The sequence below is a fragment of the Ctenopharyngodon idella genome, chromosome 22, assembly GCF_019924925.1.
Source record: "Ctenopharyngodon idella isolate HZGC_01 chromosome 22, HZGC01, whole genome shotgun sequence".
Lineage (NCBI taxonomy): Eukaryota > Metazoa > Chordata > Actinopteri > Cypriniformes > Xenocyprididae > Ctenopharyngodon > Ctenopharyngodon idella.
The window spans coordinates 5,977,628-5,991,202 of record NC_067241.1 but is presented as its reverse complement, the minus strand read 5'-3'; the positions used below and the strand labels follow the sequence as shown (position 1 = coordinate 5,991,202).

At 38.5% G+C, this 13,575-nt stretch overlaps 1 protein-coding gene across 11 annotated transcripts in view; it reads left to right on the top strand.

The window, feature by feature from the left end:
* Nucleotides 1-13,575, top strand: part of agrn (agrin) — a 261,972-nt gene that overhangs the window by 71,433 nt on the left and 176,964 nt on the right. The window lies entirely within an intron of this gene.

Below are 13,575 nucleotides of genomic sequence, written 5' to 3'. Positions count from 1 at the left end.
CTATCGGCAGGATTGCTTTATAAACTTCCTCGCTTAGTGGGGCGAACAACCAAGGTGTTTTTGAACTTGTGTTTGCATTCCAGAATGCTTTGGAATCATTCCTCCCACCCAGCATTGTTGTCACCCGTATTAAGCGAACAGCGTTATCCGCTGCTGTCCTATCTGCGGGAAAGGGCCAGGATAGAGAGCCTCTTTGAGTAGGTGGCTTGTGAGGAATCTAAAAGCCTGTGAAGAATGAGCAGGGCCTCTTTTTTTCAAAAAGTGGCTGATAGCTGTGCCAGGCTCTAATTGAAAATGGCGGTAATGAGTGTGTGAAAGATCAATGTGGTCTCCGTGCACACAATCTACAGCCAAACCCCTGGAGTGTGGTTAAAAGATGGAGGGCCCTTCCCCGTTCACCCTGTGCACTAATAGTCTTCACTTTAACAAACGGGAACAGGGGAATTTTTCTCTCCCAGGAGACTCAATGAGAAGAATCAATGAGTGTGTACCATGTCCGAAAGTCAGCGCAATGAGAGGAAATAGAGACGGATAAAGAGAGAAAAAAGGAGTGTTGAAAGGGAATGGACTCCTGTGCTAGGAGAGAGAAGTTATTCAATTAAACACAATTGCCACTCCATAGGGTCTCTCACTTTTTCTTTTTAGATCTTTGTGCTGCTTTAAACAGGCTAAATCTGAAACAGAGCAATGTGGGGTAGATATAGGTGGACACTTGGAAACCACTGCTAGTTATTTCCATTAAGCTAATGGAGAATAGTTTTATGATTGCCATTTTCAAGCTTCAATTTGAAATTTTACAATTGCATTTATATTTATCAGATGTAAGTTAACTTAAAAAGAGGAATGCTAGAAATGATTAGGATTTTTTTTAAAGTACAGAGTCATTATTCATCAACAGTAAATCATAATCAATCTGTTGGCATAAATGCACAGTATTCATTGATTGCGAACTGCTCTGAAATTGCTAGCCTGTAGAATGCACAACAACGTCACGGTCTGACATTGAACATGCAGCTCATATGCTTATTTAATTAAATCATAGACTTTTGAAGTTTAATAATCACTTTAGGCTGTAGCGCAATTTTTTTTTATCCCCAAATTTAAGACCTTATGAGATATTTAAGACTTTTAATGACCTTAAATTTCATAAAACTGAGGACCTGAGGTGACTTTTTACTCTTACTCATACTCCTAATTATATTTTACAGTTCACACACATCTCTTTTTAGTCGCAAATGTAAGTGAAACACTCTCACTGTCAAGCCCTGCAGTAACACATAATAGTATTTTTTTAAAATAAAGTGTAACTTTGCCTTTGTATTGTTACAGTGTCGGTAGTGTCTGTAAATTAACAATGTTTACTTGTTCTCCGTGTTACCTGGACCGAGAAATTCACTTTTATTTGTCAGCAAATGTTTTTTAACAGCTCCGGGGCTTTTGTGAAAACTACAGATTATACATCCGCATTTTTGTATCTCCGCCCACAAACAGTCGGGTCGACAGAGAGCAACATTTTGAACAAAAAGCTGAGAAAATTGCGTTTTTGTCAAAGACTACGTATGGGTTGGATTCAAAATGATAATCAAAACATAGACTGAGTAGATCGAGTCCATTAACACCCACAAAGTTTGTCCTGTACCTCTTCCTGGGTCGACATTTCATTCAGTAACATTAGGCAGTTTGGATTTATATGCTGTTAAATGTTTGATGATTGCGTTAGCTTACATGTGCATAAGCAGTGCTTCTATCGCTTGTTTCTGCTTCTTCTAATCTTGTTTTTGGGTCTGGAGATTCTATACTCTTTCAGAAGATGCATATTTCATAGCGCCCCCCTACCGTATAACAGTGAAAACATGGATTGCCGGAACATTCTGTCAGTGGCGGAGAAGCGTTGTCATAAATGACAGAAAATTACGTCAATGGTGGGGAAAGAGTTGAGCTTCACTGAATGTGGAGGGGTTTTTTTTGTCTCTATCTCACCGATATATAGACTCTTGTGCACCCACCGAGCTAACTCTCTGAGGTACCTGTACTGTGTGAACCTCTGAATTTATGTGTAAATACTCTGCCGTTTTCTTAATTAACTCTGCTGTGTCCAGTTTATAAGTCACAGAGACTTAGATTTCATTTTGCTTTGTAAGTTGGTTTAGGGTGACTGATTCAGAATGCGGTGCCCCGTATGGTGGCAGCTGTTGCCTGGAGAGCTCATTAACTGCAGAGATGTGACTTCTCTCTTCCTTCCATTACAGATATGCAAACACATAAACAACCACCTGCAGGGAGCAGCCCTGATGATGGCGCCCGGCACCTAGACACACACACACACATCTCAGCCACAGGCAGTGCAGTGAAATACTGTTAGTTCTACAACACCACAGCCTGAATTCTCATCATTATCTGCTAGTAGCTCTTTTGTTTACTGGCAGTGATTGCTGCTCCAGACATCCCATAATCCTCTAGGAGATAAAGGGACACGGTTATTAACTTTTTTCGCACCGCGAAGTTTGCATTGTTCAGCAGCGGGCAGGCAGTCATTTAGCCATCAATGACATCTCATAATGTTCCTTGTAGTAAAGAGGATGATGTTTTGTGTTGTTATACATCTTTCTGGAATGTTTGATTTTTTATCCTCCATTGAAAGCAACGAAATTACCACATTCAATGTCCAGAAAACTAGTAAAGACATCTTTAAAATAGTCCATGTGACTACAGTGGTTCAACCTTAATGTTATGAAGCGACGAGAATACTTTTTGTGTGCATAAACAAAACAAAAATAACGACTTTATTCAACAATTTTTCCTCTTCTCTGTCAGTCTGTTACGCAATTGGAGCAGTGTTGTGTTTACGTGTTTACGTCCAAACGGCAGCTCATTATTGGCCGGCTCCTGCGTCAGCATCACATGCATGCCTCATGCTGCTCACATGAACAGGGCGTCGGCTAATACTGAGCCACCGTTCGGACGTAGAACTTGGAAGTGCTGCAACGAAAATAGCGTAGCAGAATGACAGGGGAGAGACGAATTTGTTGAATAAAGTCGTTATTTTTGTTTTGTTTTTGAGCACAAAAAGTATTCTCATCACTTCATAACATTAAGGTTGAACCACTGCAGTCACATGGACTATTTTTCACGATGTTTTTACTACTTTTCTGGACATTGAATGTGTTAATTTCGTTGCTTTCAATGGAGGATACAAAATGTTGTAAGGATTATAGCTTTATAAGCTTTACTTTGTACCTAACAACAAACATTACCCATGTTAAAATCACTGTAGATTATAACTTCAAGTAGCTTTTTCTCTACTTGACAGCTAATTTTACAAAACCTCTCAGTGTAGCCAGTCACTGATGGTGCCTGTAACTCCAGCGGCCCTTGAGGTTCAATGAGGCTGTTTGTTACCCAGCTCTCTCTGAGGTGTGAACTGTGAAGAACCCTGCCCCATTTCTTTTGTCACCATGGCATTGCCACTTATAAACACCATCCAAAAAACACCGCACTAAAGCACAGTGTGGGCCTTCAGTGACTGCTGTTGTCCCATTAGCTAGATCCACCTACTGTAGATTTTTTTCCACTGGTTGATGCTTGACGGCTTTGCTTTTCTGCTGAATTTTCAGACCCCCCCTCCACATTTGATGTGCTTTTTCTTGTTCTTTTAGCTATCAACCTAAATTTTTATATCACGCACTGAACCTCACCTAGACTTTTGTTGCAGCCAAATGAAAAATGTTTTCTTTCCCGAAGCCACAAATTTGCTGACCGGCAGGTCCCTTTGTAGTAATCCCCCCCTGTTTCTCCTTCCCTCCTTCATCGCTAAGCTGCCATTCAGTCATTTCTAAGAAGCTCCATTAAAAATGCATGCAAAGGAAAATTGCATGTTTTGTCGCCGTGGCCTGTGTTAGATTGAATATGTTCCTCAGGTAGGAGAGGCAGTCATGTACAGAACAATGTCAGATTCATTGTGCTCTTTATCTCACAGTAAGAACGGCGATAATATGTTTAATGTTATCTCGGCACCTGGGAGATTGCAATTATGCGGTGGTGAGGAGTGAGTCCCGTCCAGTGGTGTTTGGCACAGCCGGCAGCTAAATGTTTAGATTCATTAGCGGCTCACTGCTGTCTGTCACAATGACGGATGCTGTTTTCACTTGGCACCGAATCTCACTAAACAAACGGGAATGTGCGAGAGATCCTGCTGAATGCAGATTTAAGTAATTATTATGTTCTGTTGTGTGTTATAATGATTTTTTTTTCTTATTTGAAATGGTTTTGACATAGTATTAGGTTTGTTTGAGAGAGTTTGAGGTTTCTGTAACTGCTGTAGAGTTGGTCTCTTTTTCTGGCATCCGTTACTGTCCGTTTCATCTTGTCTGTCATTGCTTGGATTTCCCTTTTTCCTCCCAAGAACCCTGCCCCCACAAGCACCTGGTAATGGTAATGTTTTAAAGGAATAGTTAATCTAAGGCCCTGTTTACACCTGGTATTAAGATGCATTTTGGTCGATCGGATCACAAGTAGACAAGGGGGACAAATATCCGTTTACACCTGGTGTTTTAATCCGTCTCTTTTGTCCACTTTCAACCACTTCTGTCCTGATTTCTTCGAGGGGAAGGTCTATGGGCGGGTAAATATATGGGATTTTTCAGATCTTTCGATCTAATGGACAAAATAAACTTGCAAGCCGCAAGACCACGCTGAACGCTGTAAGTGCACGTAATAAATCAGGAATGGTGAGAGATTGTTTGTTGGTAAGTTTTTCATCTTCAAACCAAACTTGGGTCTTTGGCCGACAAAGTTTAAATTCCATCTGGCTAGCGCGCTTCCCATAATTTTTACACATTAGGTCAGTAGGCAAAGAGTAGGCGGACTTTTGTGGCTGTTCAATCGTATTAGACCACATGAGCATTTACACTACGAAAGCAATCTGGTTCAATGCGTTTTCAACTATCTCTGGAAGTGGTCGAAAGTGGACAAGCTCAAGACGCTTTAGACCCCATTTATACCTGTATTTAGCGTTGTCCGCTTATCCTATCGACCAAAACACATCTTAATTCAAGGTGTAAACAGGGCCTAAAACTCATTCTCATGTTGGCTTGAATTGTGTTCTTTCTTTCTGGGAGCACAGATGATTAGCAGAAAGAGGTTTAGCAGAATGTTCATGCTGCTCTTTTCTGTACAATGAAATGATGATCGGGGCTGTTAAAGTAAAAAAAAAAATGACCAAAAAAAAAAAAAACATAAATGTAAGCTATATGACTTCTACTATAGTCCAAGGCTTCTGAAGACATTCAATAGCAAATTTTCTCTTAACTTTTATGGCGATTTTTGTCCTTTTTTCGGCTTAACAGCATGTGGTCACCATTCTCTTTCATTGTAAGGAAAAGAGCAGCGTGAACATCCTGCTTAAACATCTCCCTTTTGTTTTCTAAGGAAGAATGAAATCATACAGGTTATTTTTATTATAGTTAAGAATATTTCAATTAATATCTTAACATATGTGCTAAATAATTTTCAACATTTCTCCTGTAATTGACAAAGCTGCTTATTTTCAAACTTTTTTCATTCAGAAATTGGGAGTATTGATTTAAAATAATACAATCAACCACAATTCATTTTGGGATTTCAGAAGTTTTAAGAACCATATTCTTCAGTAAAAACCACTGCAGGTTAAAACGTTTTACAATATACCACGTATAACATCTAGATTTTATTTTATTTTATTATTTTTGAGTGAGTTTTTCCCAATTATGTTGAACTTATGATTATTTTTTTTAATATATTTATTTGTCATTTTGGTATTTGTTAGAGATAGTGATCCTTTTACTGGTTTGGAACATCATGAAAGTAAATAATGACAGAATCAAAGATCTTTCTGACATATTTCTATAGCAGGACCCTATAGCTGTCTTGAGATCAGCTGTGTCATGGTGTGCTACTGTCTATACTGATGCCTGTGTGTTTACTTTCATTGCTTTGGGGATCAGTTTGAGCTGGGCTGCGTGCTGCCCCGCCACACTGAGCTCAATGGGCTCCCAGAGGCCCCATATCTATGCTACAGAACCTTTCGCAAACTCACTGCATGCTTTAATTGGCTGTTTGCTATTCTATCCACAGTGGCTGAAAGTCTCTAGATGTGCTTGTGTGACTGTGTCTTGGTGTATTTGTTTTAGTAGGTCAAAAGAATAATACTAAATCTAGATTGTATTTGGTGGTAACAAATAATGGAAATCTTTGGCACAGTTTGGGATGCATGTCGATCTAAATGAGGCTCTACTTTGAGTTGACGTGCCAGGACTTTCCATTCACACAGATGATGAGTGGTGATCATAGCCTGTCAAAGAGAAACACCTGGAAAGAGGATGTGTGTAATATTATATGTGTAGATCGACATAAAAGAATGCAACAGGATATGCCTTCGGAGATCACAAAAATATTCAGTAAGAAGACTGCTTAGCTTTTTATTTGTCTCTATTTTATGGTGATTTCCAGCTGTTGCAGTTTCTGCATTATTATCATTACCATCTGCCGAATCACAAACAGCCATAATATAAAATTCTATTCATTTTTTAAAGGCATAGTTCACCCAAAAAAAAAAAGAGAATTGACATTTACTTGTTCCAAATATGTGTAAATGTCCTCCAGTAAATGATTCATTAAAAATATATGCATTTTTGTCATGAACTCTAATGAATGCAATATGGACAGCTAAGATCCAGATATTATAGTGAACAATGATTTAAATTTGGGTCAGTTTCTCATAAAGCTATCAATATGACTTCAGAAGATTAGTAATAGGACATGGTACTTTTAATCTTTAAAGCTCCAGTCACTATTGCTATTGTGACTGGAGCTTTAAATTATTATTTATTATTGACATGCTTCACAGTAGAAAGTTATAGAGGTTTGAAAAAGCTTACAGCTACCAGTATGGTTTTAACATTTTTCCATGTTTAAATCCATTTCACCTGCTTCCACAGATTTTCTTCTCAAAATCAGCACAGAAATGCATTAAAGAAAAGTCAGCATGTTCCCTCTGGGCTTTCTAAAAAGTTGCTTCCACTCATTCTCCATGTTTTCTTTAGCACCATTCACCCGAAAGCATGCCTTATTCGGTCAAGCTATGAAATGTAGTCTCCCGTTCAAGTTAAAGGAAATTCTAAACTCAGCCACCTCATTTCTTCTTTTTTTTCTTTTTCTCATTCCCTTGCTTTTTAACACCTTTCATCATGTCTGACGGGTGTTCAAATCGACATTTTGTAGCAGTTGTCGAGGCTTGTTTGATTGGCTGAGGGCCACAGCTCATCGGTGAGGATTGGCATGCACTTCCCAGCAGCTCCTCCTGGGGCAGCAGAGGAACATTTGCCGTCTTACTATCTGTCAGTTTTTAGCCAAGTCTGTCTACGTTCTTGGTGTAGTGTGCAATACAAACATCCTACTGCTCCTTATAGTCCTCCGCCTGTTCCACATCATGGTTTTTCTTTTCTGGAGACCTCAAGGCATGTTTCAGCAAGAGATAAATCATAATAGGCTGTTTTATTGTCTGTGTTGAATGTTCACTCTTGGTAATTACTGTTGTTTTGATCTCCAGGGTGAGACAGTGAGGGTAGTGATGAAAACATATAGATTCTGGTATGTTTTGAAAGCCATGAGGGTTTTTGCACTGCAAAAACACAGTAAATATGAGTGAAATGTGACACAGTTTAACTTGACAATGCTCCAGAAAATGGAAGGATAAGCTTAAGGATAAGATTAAGCTATAATATTATTTTACTATTACATGATTTATTGTGGTTGTTATTATTGTGATATGTAATATTAATTATAATAACAATATTATAATATTGTTGTAATGTTAAATTATCAGAACTTAATAACAGTAATAACTAAAACAAATTATAATAATGTTTCACATTCTCTCAGTCTCAGAGATGTAATTACAGTGTTTGCCTTTGTAGATCAGACTAGACTGTTTTGTTCTGTACAGAGCTCAGGGCAATAAGTAATGCTTTAGGAATGAAATAATCCACATATTCCTCATTCTTGGTTATCAGAGTTCCACATTTGCACCATTAGGATGACTAATTGTAATAAATGTTTACCACAAAGCCTTGTAGTACCTCCTCAACCTGCCTCTTCTCGTAAAAGAGTCACCACAGATATGTCTGATTAACACATTTAATTACACTAAATCACGATTGATTACTCAAGGAGACAGATCATGTTATTAACATCCATAAATAAAGATAAGACATTGAGGTACAGGCAAATGTTCAAGGTAGCAGGTAGCTGTTTTTTTAAGTGACAGGTGTGGAGGAAACTAGCCAGAATAGCCCTTCCCTTTGCAACATTTGCACAGAGCACCTACTGCCATCTGGTGGTCGTGGAAAGTATTGCTTCCCTTGCAGTGTGCACTGTGCGCAGTCATTCTCAGGTTAGGCCAATGCATGCCTTGGAATAAACGTTGGATTGAAATGGAATCTGTGTGGACTGAACTGTGCCAAAACCCCCAGATAAACTGAGTTTAGTGAAAGATGCATTAATAAACAGTTATTTATTGTATGTATTCACTTTTATATGCTTGGTGACAGATATTTCTGGATGTGACATATGAGAAAGTAGGCGATAGAGGGTTTTCCTAGTAATATATAGTAAAATATTGCTAGTAATCCTAAAGTATGGAAGATGTTGTTAGAAATTTTGCTTATTTGTAACAGATCAGATGTGTTGTGTGGATTCAGTGTGGCTGTGCGAGGGTGGTGAGTCAGTCTCTTGAAATGACATGTTGTTTTGACAAGGTGAGCTATACCACCTTCACACCTGCCTGAGATAAATATTTCAAACACACACAGACACACTTTACATTGACATTTAGTTAACATCCAGTTTGCATAAACCTGAAAAAATAAAGTTTTTTTTAAAAAAATTAGAATCAAAGGTTCCATGCAGGACCTTTAACTTTAACACAAAAGGTTCTTTGGGGAACCCAACCGTGGTTCTTCTTTGGCAGCGCTGCAAACCCCCCCTTTATTTTTAAGAGTGCACATACTCAAGATGTTTTCTTTTTCTCTGGGATTATCTTGCAAATAATATGAGGGCATTTTAAAGTACATCATCTCCAACTGTATTTTCAGGCTTATCCACAAGAGGGTGCAGCTGCACCAACACTGATAGTCACTGCTTATTAACAGCTGAATTGATTTCATAGCTGTTGTAGGTACATAACAACTCAAACCTAAATCCTGTGGAGGTCAACCTACAGATCCCTCTTGCACATCGTAATCTATACTGCTGCCCACACACTCGTAAATACACACACATACACACACTCTGAGAGATCATTACGTACCGCATTCAATTGCTTTATGTAGCAAATGCCCCATTGATTTCATGTCTCTTTATGGTTGACGGATGGAACAATACCGTACGTGGCTGTTAGGAGATAAGCCTGATTGTGTTGAGTGGATGATGAGCGATGACCCTAGAGGTCACAATGGCTGAGATGTGAAGATGAGCTCGGTCACAGTAAAAGACTGTTTAACATTCAGGCGGAGAAAAGGCGAGGGTTGAGGTTCACTCCCCACCCGGCTTGTTGTTAAGTGGGGGGTCCATCTGGTGCGCAGACATCTATGATCCCTAGTGCTGTACATTAATAGAAAATCCTGGCCCCTGTCCATAATTTGCCCCCTTGATTTCTCTCCTCCCTCCCTCTTCTCTCATATCTGCTTCGCTGCTTAAATGCACACTTCACTACTGTTTCCTCTGATGTGTGAGGGGAGGCTCCAGGGGGTCTGCTCAAATGGGGCTGAGGTCTCCATTAGACTGCCTGACGGAGCCAGGCTTTCTGCAGCAGACAGGCGTGAGGGAATTGCTCACCCTGACGACCCCCCCCACACACACACACACACAACACCAATCCAACACCAAAAACCACCGCCCAGTTCCTCCTCTCAGCTCAGCTACAAAAACTGGGGTGAAAGGTACACTTAGCACAATGTTTTGTTAAAGTTGTGAAAACATTGTGATTACGTTGTGATGTTTTTGTCTGACATTTAAACAAACGTTTATTTGCGTCAGAAAAGTGCAAATACCGGTAGCATGTTGTGTCTTTTTGTGATGTTTTATAAACTTTCTTATCCAACCTGGCAATATATTTTTTTCTGTTGTAGTGTTTAATGTTGTATTAACGGCCATTAAACATTGCTGTTTCATCTGGTTCATTTTTGAAGTAAAAACAAGTTTTACTACAAAAACAAACCAGTTCAAAGGGTTTTTTTTTTTTTTTTTGTAGTGTAAAAAGAAATAACAACATGTTTTTACTACAAAAACAAACCAGACAAAACATTTGTTTAGATGTTTGTTTTGAGTCTATTTCAAAGATTTTTTTCAAGTTCGCACAGCATTTTATTTTGGTTTGTGTAACATTTCAGATGTTTTCGCAACAGTTTTCTCAACATTGCAGTTTGGTACTGCAATTTTTGGTATATTGCACAGCATGTTTTGTTAAATATATATATTTTTTAAATGATAGGTCTGGTTGCTAGATCTATAAAACATTGTTCTGCAATGTAACGTAACCTAACAGCAACCAAAATGTAATGTTGAGAAATATGTTTTGTGCATGCTGATTGCAGAGCATAGATAGCTGGGTCAAAGCCCTTAACATTATACATTCTGTTTCTGTTGTGAGGCCATGATATGTATTATTTCAATGAGTGTGACTAATACTGAGGCTGCTGTTATTTTGCCCATGGTTCCTTCGTGACGCTGTAAATGTGCAAAAGATATCATCACTTCACAAACACAGCGTTTAAAGGAAGGAGCCCTGCCGTGAGGGAGCGTACTGTAAAAATAGTAGAGGCGTGTGGATTTGCTGCTTAAGGATCCCGTTAGTTACCCCTCACCCGCCCCCGCTTGCACTTCATAATCTCAATCAGCGTTTTGACACTGATTAATTCTGCTGTTGACACATTTCTGGCTGTCATGCTGACTTACCCATCGTAGTTGTTAATGCTAGCGATCTTGTAGGTGTCAAAAAGGAGAATGAATGGGAAGCATGACAGATATGAATAGTGATATGCATGAATCATCTGCTCTGTTGGAATTAGCCCAATACATATTTAAAGGGATAGTTCACCCATCATTTATTGACTCTTATGTATGGAGCACCACACATGACGTGAGAAAAAAATGTGTATCGTGCCACAAATTAAGAATTCATTCCCTCGACTTCCTAATACGTTAGCACGATTTACTAATTTGTTTCCTCGTTTTAAGTAAATGTACGCATAATATAATTTGTTCTCTCATTTTACCATATCATGCGCACAATGTAATAATTTGTTCCCTTGTTTTACTAAATCATACGCACAATATAATAATTTGTTCAAATGTTTTAGTTAAATCAAAATGAGGGAGCAAATCTGTACAACGTGGCCAACATTTACTAAATCGAGGGAACAAATTATTTTGTGCGCATAATTTAGTAAAGCGAGGGAAGGAATTATTATATTGTGCGCACGATTTACTAAAACGAGAGAACAAATTTATATATTTGTCCGCATGTCATGTGCAGTGCTCTGTACTTATGTCATTCCTAACTTGTTTGTATTATTTTTGCCCCAAAATGTTCTGTATGATTTTTTTTTTTTTCACGCAGTTGCAATGCATGGGGCCTTTTTTAAATGCCCTTTTTCAAAAGATATACGTCTCTGGTGTCCCCAGAATGTGTCTATGAAGTTTCAGCTCAAAATACCCCATAGATCATTTATTATAGCTTGTCAAATTTGCCCCTATTTGGGTGTGAGCAAAAACACGCCTTTTTTGTGTGTGTCCCTTTAAATGCAAATGAGCTGCTGCTCCTCACCTGCTTTCCAAAAGAGGGCGGAGCTTTAACAGCTCACGCTTCGGTTGCTTAACAACAACAAAGCTGGGGAATCTCACGCAGCCAAAATGACGATTGTCAGTAACTGTGTTCAGCCACATTGTTCAAACCACAGTCAGGACACTGATGGAGAGACTCAGGAAGAAGTTACAACTTTAGAATGCAACTGGATGTTTCTGAATAGTTAGTGGATAAATTTATGTAGTTGCTGTGGAGTTGATTTAACTCATCGACTGCATGTGCCGTCGATGCCGTTAATCATTTGTGCAAATCCAGCGTTGAATTGACCCTTGTTGACACTCTACTACAACAGCTCTTCCTATTCTCTAAAGTAGCCCAACATGGCCTAAATAGTGTCCTGTGCTTGTCTGTGCAGCCAATGACAGAACAGTTAGCAAGCTTTGCTCGAAATTTTACCATGGCGTTAGAACTGGTACACTGTTGTCGCTTGCGGATTGCAGATTAAGGGGCGGTAATATTATAACAAGATCCCCCTCCTACGTCACTAGGGGAGCGAACTGTAAGCGGCTCATTTTTCACATTCTTGCAAAGAAAGGCTTACCAAAACAAAGTTACTGGGTTGTCCTTTTTCACATTTTCTGGGTGGGTAGATGCACTGGGGACCCAATTATAGCGCTTAAACATGGAAAAAGTCTGATTTTCATGATATGTCCCCTTTAATAAATAAATAGATAAATAATTGTAATTTATGTCCTTATTCATTAATAATCTTCCCCTCTAGTGAGGTAGTAAACGCTGCAACCAGTCACGGAGTTAATTTGAGATGTAATTTTTTGTGATTCACTGAAAAGATCTGATTCAAAAGACTTATTAACAAATCAAATGTTGCCACTTCAGTGAATTATACAGATTAAATTTGGTCTGTTTTTCATGCAAAGCTATCGAATGGCTTTGGGAGACTTGGAATATAGTGAATTTATATGAACCACTTTAGTGATACATTTATGATGTTTTTGAAGCTTGAAAGCTTCAATCCCCGTTCATTGTAATACAAGCATTAAAAAAAAACAATCTTCAAAATTTCTCAATATGCAAATGATGAAAGTCATTTTTTTTAGGTTAACCATTAAACATCTATGTATGTACACATCTTTTTTCTAGCTAGTGTGTGAAAGGGTTGTAGAGAACATGCTAGCATACATATGAGAGACATTGCAAACATAATTCTAACAATAAGCAAGCTTCAAATTGAGAATCCAGGCTGCAGCCTTGTTCATCATGTAAATTAATAGAACATTCAGTCAGTGATTTAAAGTCTATGCAAATGCGCATTTAAACCGGCATGCTAATATTATGGCTAAAACAATGGCAGTCATAGCCATTAAACAAAAGCTGTTTGTTTGGAAAATCACTTTTTGGCTATTTTTTTTTTTTTATTTTGTCAGGGATGTGAAATCTGCCCATTCTAAATCTCAATTTATTCAGGCATGCTCATCCATTATAATACATCATACCCTTATCCATTGTGAAACAAATTGGATAAATTGGTTTGGGGGTTTATTTTTTTATTTTTTTATGTATACAATGGGTGATGTTACTGTCCCTCACGGCAAGCAGTAGCACAAAAGTCAGGCGAAAAAATGAGCATGCCTGGCTAATTGATAAGGAAAGTGCGCAACAAACTATTAGCATTCCAACAAAAAGCTTGGAACTGAATAAGAGGGCTTCACTCTTAA